This window comes from Leopardus geoffroyi, chromosome B3 (assembly GCF_018350155.1).
Source record: "Leopardus geoffroyi isolate Oge1 chromosome B3, O.geoffroyi_Oge1_pat1.0, whole genome shotgun sequence".
NCBI classification, from domain to species: Eukaryota; Metazoa; Chordata; class Mammalia; order Carnivora; family Felidae; genus Leopardus; species Leopardus geoffroyi.
The window spans coordinates 86742944-86755732 of NC_059337.1; the positions used below are offsets into that span (position 1 = coordinate 86742944).

Genomic DNA, 12789 nt, shown 5'->3' on the forward strand with positions numbered 1-12789 from the left:
ATTAAAAAGCAAAAATTGCCAGACTATATAATAAATTAACCCAACTATGTACTGCTTACAAGAATACACCTTAAATTATAATGGCACAAAATGTTGAAAGTAAAGGATGAAAAAGAAACCCTATGCAGATGTTTAAAAAAAAAGATATTTTAATGTTTTCTTATTTTTCAATACCAGTATAGTTAATGTACAGTGTTACATTAGTTCTAGATATACAATATCGTGATTCAGCAACTCTACATTACTCAGTGCTCATAGCAGTAAGTGTGCTCTTAATTCCTATCACCTATTTCACCTATCTCCCCACCCCCCACCTCCCCTCTGGTAACCACCAGTTTGTTCTCTATATTTAAGAGTCTGTTTGTCTCTTTAAGAAGATGAGATATTTATATTCATAGCAAACAAAGTAGACTTTAACTCAGGGAGCATTACTAGAAATAAAGGATATCTAACACTGATAAACATCAGGAAAATATAGCAATACTAAATCTGTATGCACCCAGTAGTAGCTCCAGAATACATAAAGTGAAAATTGATGGAGCAGAAAGGAAAAATTGATGAATTCATAATCATGTGGTAGATTTTCACACATCCTTCTCAATAATTGATAGTACAAACAAATCAAAATCAGAAAGGATATAGAAGATTGGAACATTATACACAGAAGGAGATGCACAGAGAGAACCTTGCGCTCAACGTTCTTTTGAAATACACATGGAATTTTACTAAAATAAATTACATGTTAGGCCATAAAGCAAGCTTCAGTAAACTTAAAAAAAAAAAAAAACCTAAAATGATTTACTGGAGAACCCATATGGTACCACCCAGCACCTGCTGATCTCCAAGCTCCCAAGGATGTCTGCACGGAGGAAGACTGGACTTCAAAGGAAGATGGTGGAATAGGAGGACCCTAAACTCACCTTGTCCCATAGATACAACAAGATAACACTCACATCAGTGTAAATAACATAGAAAATGACCCAAACCCTGGCAGAACAAACTCCACAACTAAATATGTAGAAGAGGCCACATGGAAGATGATAGGAAGGGCAGAGACATGGTGGGCAGCCAGACCACTCAGGTATTGCTCCCTGAGGGAGGGAGTGAGCCATACACAGAGAAGGGTTGAGAAACAGCTATCATACAGGGAAACCTGCATGGAGAAGACAAGTCCCCTAGCATTTGGCTTTGAAAATCAGAGGGACTGAATTTTGTGAGTTCTTACAACCAGTGGAACTTAAAGCCTGGAACTTAAAAATCTTTGGCTGAGCTCTGGGAGAGCCCCAAGGACAGTAGGAAGCTGCATTCCTGCCCTTAAAGAGCACAATAAATAGCCCTGGGAAATACAGCATAGAAGCAGCAGTTTGAAAAATGCCTGGGACATACAGGAGGGAGAGTTATTTACTAATCTAAGAGTTCACAAGGAACTTCTCCAAGAACTAAGCTGGCAGGTGCCATTTCCTCCCCCTCCAACAAAAACAGACACCACCTCTGAGAACTAGCTCAGCACTGGCACTATATAACTTGCTAACATCGTACCCCACTCCCTTCCGTGGGCCTGCTTCAGTCCTGTTGCTGTGGGTCCTGTCCCCCAGAAGATCAGCGCAAACTTTGCCAACACTGCATCTCCCAACTGCAGGCTTTGTCGGGCCTCAGTCCCTGTAACAACTGGTTACCTCTCATGGAGGATGCACACACCTTGTTAAAACACCTCTTGCCTGCATGCAGTCTCCATAGCAGCTGCACATCCCCTAAGGAAGAGGACAAGCACCACCTTGCTAAAAGTGCACACCCTTCCCACGATGTTGAAGAGCAAGAGACACAACTGACTTGCCTAACACACAGAAACAGACACAGAGTGTTAGGCAAAGTGAGGAGACAGAGAAATATGTCCCAATGAAAAAAAAAGACAAAATCACAGCAAGATACCTAATGGAGATATGCCTGATAGAGAATTTAGAGTAATGATCATAAACATATTCACTGGACTTGAGAAAAGAATGGACGACATCAGTGAGACCCTTAACACAGAGATAAAAAGGAACCAATCAGAGATGACAAATATGATAATTGAAATTAAAATATACTAGATGGAATAAATAACAGGCTAGAAGAAGCAGAAGAATGAATCAGTGACCTGCAGGACAGAGTAATGGAAAGTAAGTAAGCAGAGCAGGTGAGAGGAAAATATGACATTAGCATTATATGGATTCCAGAAGAAGAGAGAGAAAAGGAGACAAAATTTATTTGAAGTAGTAATAGCTGAAAACCGCCCAAATTTGGAGAAGGAAATAGAAATTCAGATCCAGGAGAAAAAGATCTCCCAAGAAAATCAAAGAGGTCCACACCAAGACACATAGTAATTAAAATTACAAAAAGCAGTGTTAAAGAATTTTAAAAGCAGGAGGAGAAAAAAACATTTACATTCAGGGGTAACCCCATAAGGCTATCAGCTTTTTCAACAGAAACTTTGCAGGCCAAACTGGAGTGGCATATATATTCAAAGTGCTGAAGGGAAAAAAAATCTGCAGCCAAGAATACTCTATCCAGCCAGACTATCATTCAGAATAGAAGGAAGAGAGAAGGATTTTCCCAGACAAACAAAAGTTGGAGGATTTCATGACCACCAACCAAAGCAACCCTACAAGAAAAGTTAAAGGGGACTCTGTGAGCAGAAAGGAAAGACCACAAATAAGAATAAGAAAGGTAGGAAGCTCAAAACCAATAAAAATAAGTATCTCTGTAAAAAACCAGCCAAGGGACTCACAAAATAGAAGGAAGTAAAGTATGATCCACAAAAACAAACACAAAACAAATAACAAAATGACAATAAATACATACCTATCAATAATTAATTTGAATGTAAATAGACTAAATGCTCCAATAAACAGACATAGGGTGACTGGAATGGATTAAAAAAAAAAAAAGCCGCATCTATATACTGCCTACAAGAGACTCACTTCAGACCTAAAGACACATAAACATTGAAAGTGAGGGAAAGGAGAAACAGTTATCATGCAAATTGATGTGACAAGAAAGCCAGGGTAGCAATACTTACATCAGACAAAATTTAAAGACAAAGAAAGATACTCTATAATCATTAAGGGGACAATCCAACAAGACAACATTTTAAGTATCTATGCACCTAATATGGGTACATACTACATAAAGTACATAAAGCAGTTCACAACATACATAAAGGAACTAATCTATAGTAATACAATAATGATAAGGGACTTTTAACATCCCCACTTACATCAATGGGAAGATCATCTCAACAGAAAATCAACAAGGAAATAGTGGCTTTGAATAACACACTGGACGAGGTAGATTTAATACATATATTCAGAACATTCCATCCTAAACAGCAGAATATACATTCTTTAGAAAGATCACACATTAAGTCACAAAACAAGTCTCAATAATTTCAAAAAGATTGAAGTTATAACCACAATGCAATGAAATTAGAAATCAACCACAAGAAAAAATCTGGAAAGGGCACATATCCATGGAGGTTAAAGAACATGCTACTAAACACTGAGTAAGTCAGCCAAAAAATCAAAGAGGAAATAAAAGAATGCATGAAGACAAATGAAAAATAAAACCAAACAATCCAAAATCTTTAGGATGCAGCAAAAGCAGTTCTAAGAGGGAAGTGTATAGCAATACAGGCCTACCTCAAGAAGCAAGAAAATTTCATATGAACAACTTAACCTTACACCTAAAGGAGCTGGAAAAAGATCAAACAAAACACAAAAATAGCAGAAGGAAGGAAATAATAAAAATCAAAGCAGAAATTTTAAAAAGAACACAATAGAACAGATCAATGAAACCAGGTTCTGGTTCTTTGAAAAGATCAACAAAATTGATAAACCTCTAGCCATACACATCCAAAAAAGAGAGAGAGGGAGAAAGAGGACACAAATAACAAATTAAAGAGGAAAAATAACAACTGACACCACAAACATACAAAGGATTATAAGAAAATATGAAAAATTATATGCCAAAAAAACGGACAACCTAGAAGAAATGTATGTATTTCTAGAAACTTACGATCTACCAAAACTGAAACAGAAAGAAAGAGAAAATTCTAACAGACCAATTACCAACAATGAAATTGAATCAGTAACCAAAACCCCAACAAACAAAAGTCCAAGACCAGGTGGCTTCACAGGTGAATTCTACCAAATATTTAAAGAAGAGTTAGTACCTATTCTTCTCAAACTTTTCAAAAAAATAGAAGAGGAAGGAAAATTTCTGAATCATTCTTACTCTAAAATCAGATAAATACACCACAAAAAAAAAAAAAAAGAACTATAGGCCAATTTTTTGCATAGATGCAAAATTCCTCAACAAAGTATTAGAAAACTAAATCCAACAATACATTAAGAAAAATCATTCACTATTATCAACTAAGATTTATTCTCAGGATTGAATATTTGCAAATCAATCAGTGTGATACATCACATCAGTAAAAGAAAGGATAGAAACCATATGATCATTTTAACAGAGGTGGCAGAATCATTTCACAGTACAACATCCATTCATGATAAAAACACTCAACAAAGTAGGTCTAAGGGGAACATACCTCAACATAATAAAGGCCTTATATGAAAAACCCACAGCTAACATGGTGAAAAACGAAGAGCTGTTCCCCCTAAAGTATGGAACAAGACAAGGATGTCTGCTCTTACCACTTTTATTAAACATACTATTGGAAGTTTTCGCCCCAGCAGTCAGGTGAGAGAAAAAAAAAAAAAAAAAGGCATCCAAACTGGTAAGAAAGAAGTAAAACTCTCACTATTTACAGATAACATGATACTATTTATAGAAAACCCTAAAGACTCCACCAAAAAACTATTAGAATAGATAAATAAATCCAGTAAAGTTTCAGGATACACAATCAATGTACAGGAATCTGTTGCATTCCTGCATACAAATAATGAAGCAACAGAAAGAGAAATTAAGAAAACAATCGCATTTACAATTTCACCAAAAATAATTAAATACCTAGGAATAAACTTAACCAACTTGGTGAAAGACATGTACTCTGAAAATTAGAAATCAAAGACAACACAAACAGATTTAATGCAATCCCTGTCAGAATACCAATAGCATTTTTCGCAGAACTAGAACAAACAATCCTAAAATTTGTATGGAACCACAAAAGATTTGGAATACCCAAAGCGATCTTGAAAAAGAAAAACAAAACTAGTGGAATCACAATTTCAGTCTTCAAGTTCTATTACAAATCTGTAGTAACCAAAACAATATGGTACTGGCATAAAAATAGACACACAGATCAATGGAACAGAATAGAAAGCCCAGAAATAAACCCACATTTATATGGTCACTTAATCTTCTCCAAAGCAGGAAAGAATATCTGATGGGAAAAAGACACTCTCTTCAACAAATGGTGTTGGAAGAACTGGACAGCTACATGCAAAAGAATGGACTGTACCACTTTCTTACACCATACACAAAAATAAACTCAAAATGCCCTTAGGTTAATGAGACCTAAAACCATAAAAATCCTGGAAGATAGCACAGACAGTAATTTCTCTGACATTGGCCAAAATTAACACAGCCCAATGTAAAGTTTGAGTTCTACCTTATTTCTTCTCTTAACCTGTGTATGTATCTCTTCATCATTTTTAGACTGTGATTACTCCAGCTCTTTTTTTCAAAAATATTTTAGCTATTCTATTTCATTGCCTTTTATAAATTTTTAAATCAACTTGTCTACATTTACAAAAAAAATCCTGCTTAAATTTTGATAGGAATTGACTTGTATATAGATCAATTTAAGGAGAAGTGACATATTTACTGTGTTGAATCTTAAAATCCATGAACACAGTATATATCTCCATTTTTGTCTTTTTTTATTTCTTTAATTACCTTTGTAATTTTGATCATACAGATCCTGTACATGTTTTGTGTTTTTTTTTTTTAGATTTACACTTAATTATTTAATGTCATCTACAAATAAGGACATTTTTACTACTTCCTTTCACATGTGTATGTCTTTTCTTTCCCTTTCTTTTTTGTGCTGGCTGGGACTTACAGCATTATGCTGAATAAAAGTAGTGAAGGCAGACATCATTGCTTTGTTCTCAATCTTAGGGTAAAGCATTCAGTCTTTCACCTTTAAGTATGTTATTAGATAAAATTTTTTGTAGATACCCTTTATCATGAAGACATTCTGTAGAGTTTTTATCACAAATGGATATTGAACTTTAATGAAAAATTTTTCATGATCAGTTGAACACCAAAGTAATTTCAACTTGTGATGCCAAAATTGGATTCCAAATAAGTTATAGTTTACTAACGAAATTGAGAAAATCCTGTTTAACTTGTCTGCTGGTAGGAGGTAGAATTGTGTCCCTCTAGAAAGGTATGCTTAAGTCCCAATGTCTGGTGCCTACGAACATGACTTTATATGGAATACAGATCTTCACAAATGTAATCAAGTTAAAATGAGGCCATACTGCATGAAGGCAGACCCGAATCCAATGACTGGTGTCCCTGTAAGAAGAGGAAAATTTGGACACAGGCTCAAAAAACACCAGAAAGAAAACCATGTCATGACAGAGGAAGAGACTGGAGTGATGTATATGTAAGCCAAAGAATGCCAAAGATTGCTGGCAACCACCAGAAACCAGGAGAAAGGAATGAAACAGATTCTCTCTCAGAGTCTCCAGAAGGAACTCACCCTGCTGACACCTTGATTTTAGATTTCTGGCTTCCAGAACTGTGAGACAACAAATTCTTATTGTGTTAAGCCACCCAATCTGTGATAATTTGTTCCAGCAGCCCTAGGAAACAAATATATTGCTTTGTTCTGGTGACTGTTTTTTAGTTCTAGCATAGTCTTATTTCCTCCCCTATTTTTTTTCTTTGTCTGTGGGCATATTTGTCATAATGGACACATAACACCAAACAATTCAGGTTGTGCATTCTTCCTAGAATGGCTTTTTCAGAGATCATTAAATTTTATAGAAAAGCATATAAATTTCTTATCTTCAGTGTGTTTCCAAATTAAGGAAGGACATTCTTGTTGTCCTGTGCTTTGAAAATATAATTTTATGACAGGCCAACATTTTAATATCTTTTCTATGGCCAGCAACAATGGTAGCCATCATTGACACATATCTAAAGGGGCCTCTACCTCCATTTCTATGAAGTAAAAAATCTCATTAAATAATTTTGCATGTTTTGAGAAACCTTTAAAAGTGAACACTTTCATTATAAAAGCCTCAATATCATTGGTAAGCAAATCACACTCCTTTCTAGAAGTGTTGTATGTAAGGTGTGTAGGATATTTAGCAGGTAAGATCCTTTTTTTTTTTTTCTTTTTGATAACAAGTTTGTAGATTAAATGAAAACTATACAAATTTACATCGCTTCTCGGCCTTTTGGCTAAGATCAAGTGTAAAACTATACAAATTTACATGTGCACTGTCCAATATCCAGCTAAAACTGAGAAAAATCTAATTTACATTTGGACAAGATATCAACAATCTATTTTGTATTTTCTACAATTTAAATTCTCATAGAAATCAAGAAGACAATTTGTAAACCCATTTTACAAATCCAAGTACCTAAAAGATACAGGGAATGATTTTCGCTGCCGTAATTTGGCATATCACTTGATATACACGAATGTTAGAGGTATGAATGTTACTAAGTGCTCACAGCATTTATTATACACTTATAATAGCACTTATACTATTATTATACACTTACAGCATTTATACTAAGTGCTCACATCATTTATTAGAAAGCATGATTGCTATTAAATGCTAACAGAATCGGCTTTACAATGTAAGGGGCCAATGTATCTCCTATCATAAATTTCTTGGGCACCTGGGTTGAGCATCCATCTCTTGATTTCAGCTCAGGTTATAATCCCAGGGTTGTGGGATTGAGCCCCACATCGGGCTCTGCACGGAGTATGAAACCTGCTTAAGATTCTCTCTCTCCTTCTGCCTCTCCCCCGCTCATGTACGTGCATGCCCACTCTATCATGCTCTCTCTCTCGCTGTCTCTAAAATAAAAATAAAAAATAAAAAGAAACTTTTCTTTTGTGTTTTTCCATAAGACATTTTATTTACAACCTGTGAGACAAGATGTATAAATATACTCAGTTTCATAGAACAGTCAAGGAAACAATACAGTAATATGTGTTCTGTGTGGTAAACCCAGGATAATTCAACAGCTACTATTATTGATGTAATTTTGGGAGATAAAAATGCATACATACATACATACATACATACTCTTTTGGTTGATTTGGAAACACTTTTTTATTTCATTGAGAGTTGGGAGATTCAGTTTCTATATGTACTTTCATATCTCCTCTCTCGCATTCCCAACTCCAAATTCTTCTCTCCATATTTTGCAGTATGTTCTGTTTTGATTATTTATCTCCCTAATCAAGTTGTATGTGTCCTTCCATTAAGCCCTCATTTTTGGTGATGTGTGGGTCATTCTGGCATTGGTATTGTCATCATTCTCATTTTCATTATCTGAACTCTTAGAAAGCATGGTCATAATATTTACAATGCTAAACATTAAGCTAGCTCCATGTTGATTCAAAGCGCAACTGTTAACGCACAGAAAAAGTCAAAGATGAACTGATAACTTGAACAGTGACCATGTACTTATGTTGAACTTGTCACTGTACTATGAGGAATGCAGTGTTGGATAGTACATGATTGTGAAGCACAAATCATGGTTGCTAACATTAATGGGCAGGGGAAAAACTAGCAACTTCAGGAGGCAAGTCATCTATGCTATATCCATCAGATACTAAAACCAGTGTTGCTTTAGCCCTATTTTTGGACTATTATATGAATTTGTGCTTTCCCCCAACTTCTGTACTCATTGTCGAAAACTGGAACTTTATTACGTCCAGGGAGGAGTTGCACAAAATGGGTGGTGAGCCATGGGAAACTGATGTAAAAGTAGAGTGGGCTATTGAAAGTGAAACAAAGATTATACTTGGTATACACTGATGAGGACAGCAAACACTGCAGAAACAATACTAACTCCCTATAGAGTCAATATTATGATTTAGAAGGAGGACTATATGCCACTTGTATAAAAAGAAAACAAATACAACTTTGAAAAGTTTGAATGAATAATAGGGAAAGAAATGATGAGATAAAGGCTGTTTTTGCCCTGACTACCTGAGCTCTCATAGGTCCTCTTACCTTGAGAAGATCTCTCTGTCCAGTTAATGATGTGCTCTAAGAGAAACATGCAGATCTGCCCAATGAAGAAACTACTTATTACTCGCTCTTGCTTATCACCACTATCCAAATATGCCAGTTTTTAAATGTGCTAAAGGAATCCATACCAACTGATATGAACAGGCTTGAGACTCCTTGTGTAACTCAGAGAGTTTGGTTGCTTTCAAAGGCCACACTCTACCATACAACTGGGTCCAACTGAGGCTATTTTATTGCAAGTAGAAAATATTTTAATTGAAATAAGACTTCTTATGAAGAGTCAAGGAGATGTTTTGAAAGGGTGATCAAAATAGACCAACATTTAAAAAATATATAGAAGGTGATTTGAATAACAGTGGTCAGGACAAACATCTAGTGATCTGGGAAAAATATAGAGAGAAACACTAAGCAAAAATACAAAGAAATGGAGTGAAATGATAGACAAAGAAAACTTAGTATGTGAAAACAAGAGTAACTGTAGAAGTGAAAGGAGTAGGTGAAAGAGAAACCACCTTCAAAGAAAAAATTTAAAAAAAAACTAACTTGAACTGAAAAAAAACTCAAGTTACCAAAATAAAAATAATATAACAAGGACTGGAGGGAATAAGTTTCTAAAACTACATGTTTACATATGTAAATATATATATATATATATATATATATATATATATATACACACACACACACACACACATATATTAAATACATAGACATTTCTAGGTAAATTAATCTAATGATAAAGAGAAAACATTGCACCTTTTCTAGTATAAAGTTGATTATTTGAAAAGGAAAGAGCATCATACTGGCATTAAATTTCTCATTGCAGTACTGGAAGGTAGTATAATGCAACTATGTTTATAAATCTTCCAGGAAAATACTGCAATTTAAAGACCCTGTATCTAGCCAAAATAACATTTATACAAGAGGGCAAAACAAAGACTTTTGCTTTTTGACAAGTATAGCTGAGAAAGTACCTATTTATACATTCTGGGAGATTACTTGAAGAATTATTATAGCCAAAAAAAAGTAAAACAGATCTCAAAAGAGGGAAATACCAGGCATAAGAATCAGTGGAATCCAGTATACCTTAAAATTTATAAAGAACTTAAAAAAATTTTTTTTTATATTTTATTTTATATTTAAGAGGGGGTGGGGTGAAGGGGCAAAGAGACAGGGACAGAATTTGAAGCAGACTCCAGGCTCTGAGCTGTCAGCACAGAGCCTGACGTGGAGCTTGAACTCGTGAACAGTGAGATCATGAGCTGAGCCCAAGTCAGATGCTTAACCAGCTGAGCCACCCAGGCTCCCCTAATTCATAAATAATTTTAAAGCAGTGATTAGATAATTTTAATTGTGATGCTTTGAGGAAGGATTCTCAAAGTATGTTACAAATAACAAGAAAAATAAAAAAAAATATGGCATGACACTACAGTTTTAAACTATTCCAAGTAAACTGTAGAAATGGTAGGTGAGAAACATGTAGGTTTAAAAAAATCTTATTTTGGCTTTTAAAGTTCTTCCTTTATCTATTAGGTATATCAATTATGAGGTGATATAAATATGATTTAGTGTCCCTGAATATGAGAATCAGTAAAGCCAAGTTGATTATTTTGATTTAAAAGGATAGATTTTCCTATTCATGGATATACATGGTAAATCAACCTAGATTAAATAACATATTTGTATAATATGACCTATCCAAATACTAATAAAAATTTACTTTTAAAACAATAACCACAGATGGTCTCTTTTTTTTTTTTTAATTTTTGAATGTTTATATTTGAGAGAGAGAAAGACAGTGTGTGAGTGGGGTAGGGGCAGAAAGAGGGAGACACAGAATTCGAAGAAGGCTCCAGGCTCTGAGCTGTCAGCACAGAGCTTGATGCAGGGCTTGAGAGCCTGATGCAGGGCTTGAACTCCTGGACCTGGAGGTCATGACTTGAGCTGAAGTAAAGAGAATCAGTAAAGCCAAGTGGATTATTTTGGTTGAAAGGATAGATTTTCCTATTCATGGATATACATGGTGAGTCAACCTAGATTAAATAAATAATATTTGTATGATATGAACTATACAGGTACTTATAAAAATTTACTTTTTCAACAATAACCACAGACATCTGTTATTTTTTAACATTTATATTTATTCACTGAAAATGTTTAATGAAACCTTATATACTATATAAGAATACAAAAGGAGAATACAAAAAGGAAAAGAAATTTATCATCTACTGGGAAAATAAATATACAAAAAAATACAAATGTAATTAGATGAATGCTATAGATACATAAACAAGGTGAAGTGAAGCATAGGAAAAAGAATGGTGTTTGGGGGAAGATGTGAAAGACTTAACAGAGAGGAAGTTAAGGAGTCTGCCAGTGAGCAAAGTAGGACAGGCATGTTGAATATAGGTTAATTGATGAGAAAATGCAAGCGTTCATCCCAGGTAACCAAATTATACAGTAAAACTCTTAAATTGAAATGTTTTGAAATTGGTGTGAAAATGAGATATCTCAAGCATCCACTCTTGAAAGGTCACCTAAGCTATAGTGAGAGGACAGCCCCCTTGCTTCAGTAGTAGCCATGGCTGCTTTGCATGGTTAACAAAACAGGATGGGCTTGTTAGATGGTAACCACACCTTTTCCTTTCCACATTGAAGAGAAAAGCATGATCAGCTGCTATTCCATTTTTTGTGTGTGACTTTCTAGTATTCCCAAGTAGTGCTCAGGGAAAAGACTGTTCCAATATCAGGGTAGAAGTGATTTGCTTTTATTGCCACTATGCTGAGAAACTAGGTCTCCTCTTAGAATTGAGAAATCACAGAATAAACTCTATGGCCTAATATAAATTTTCAAACATAAAAGCTAATAGTTTGTTCCTCTGTTTACATATTTTGCTAGCTTCTGTATATCAGGAGATTCCTTAGAAATTATAGAATTTTAAATGTTACAGATTCTCATGGGAAGTTGGTTTCATAGAAATGCATAACTTTTTTGGTAATCTGCTTATCTCTCTTGTTTGTAATTACATAAATGTTGAAATTTCCTATTTTGGGAGACATAATTTCATAGAATGTGGTAGTTTTCTAGCTTTCGATTTTTCATTTCAGAGAGCATAGTGCCCAAGAGACAATCTAAACAATATTGATTTAGAAAGTTTGCTTTTGTTAATTATTTTTTTTTTATTACAACCTCTTTTGGTGAAATGATTTATTTACATGTTGTTTAAAGTTTCTGTCCCTATTAATTGTCCTGATGCCTAACTGAGGCGTTCAGAACTGATAATCGGTAGGCTTTTCTATTCAATGCTGGGAGAACAAGCTGCTTATGATGACCCAACAGAGACATGAGGAAGGTTTGTGAAAGGGGTGTATTCATCCAGCTCTAATCCTTGTTTTCAGAAAGGCAGTGTCTTTAAGTGTTCTCTAATTAGTGAATAGATATGGTTGTAAATTCTTGTAGATACCTCTTTTGTAGCACAGAGATGGATGCCTGGCTTGTTTAAATCCTTGTTTTACATTTCTTTTAAGTGAAATTTTAATATGAACATATAACAAT

General features: G+C 34.7%; 1 protein-coding gene across 4 annotated transcripts in view; it reads left to right on the top strand.

Annotated features, from left to right (window-relative positions):
• Nucleotides 1-12789, top strand: part of MIPOL1 (mirror-image polydactyly 1) — a 328723-nt gene that overhangs the window by 189082 nt on the left and 126852 nt on the right. The gene's annotated exons all lie outside the window — the stretch shown is intronic.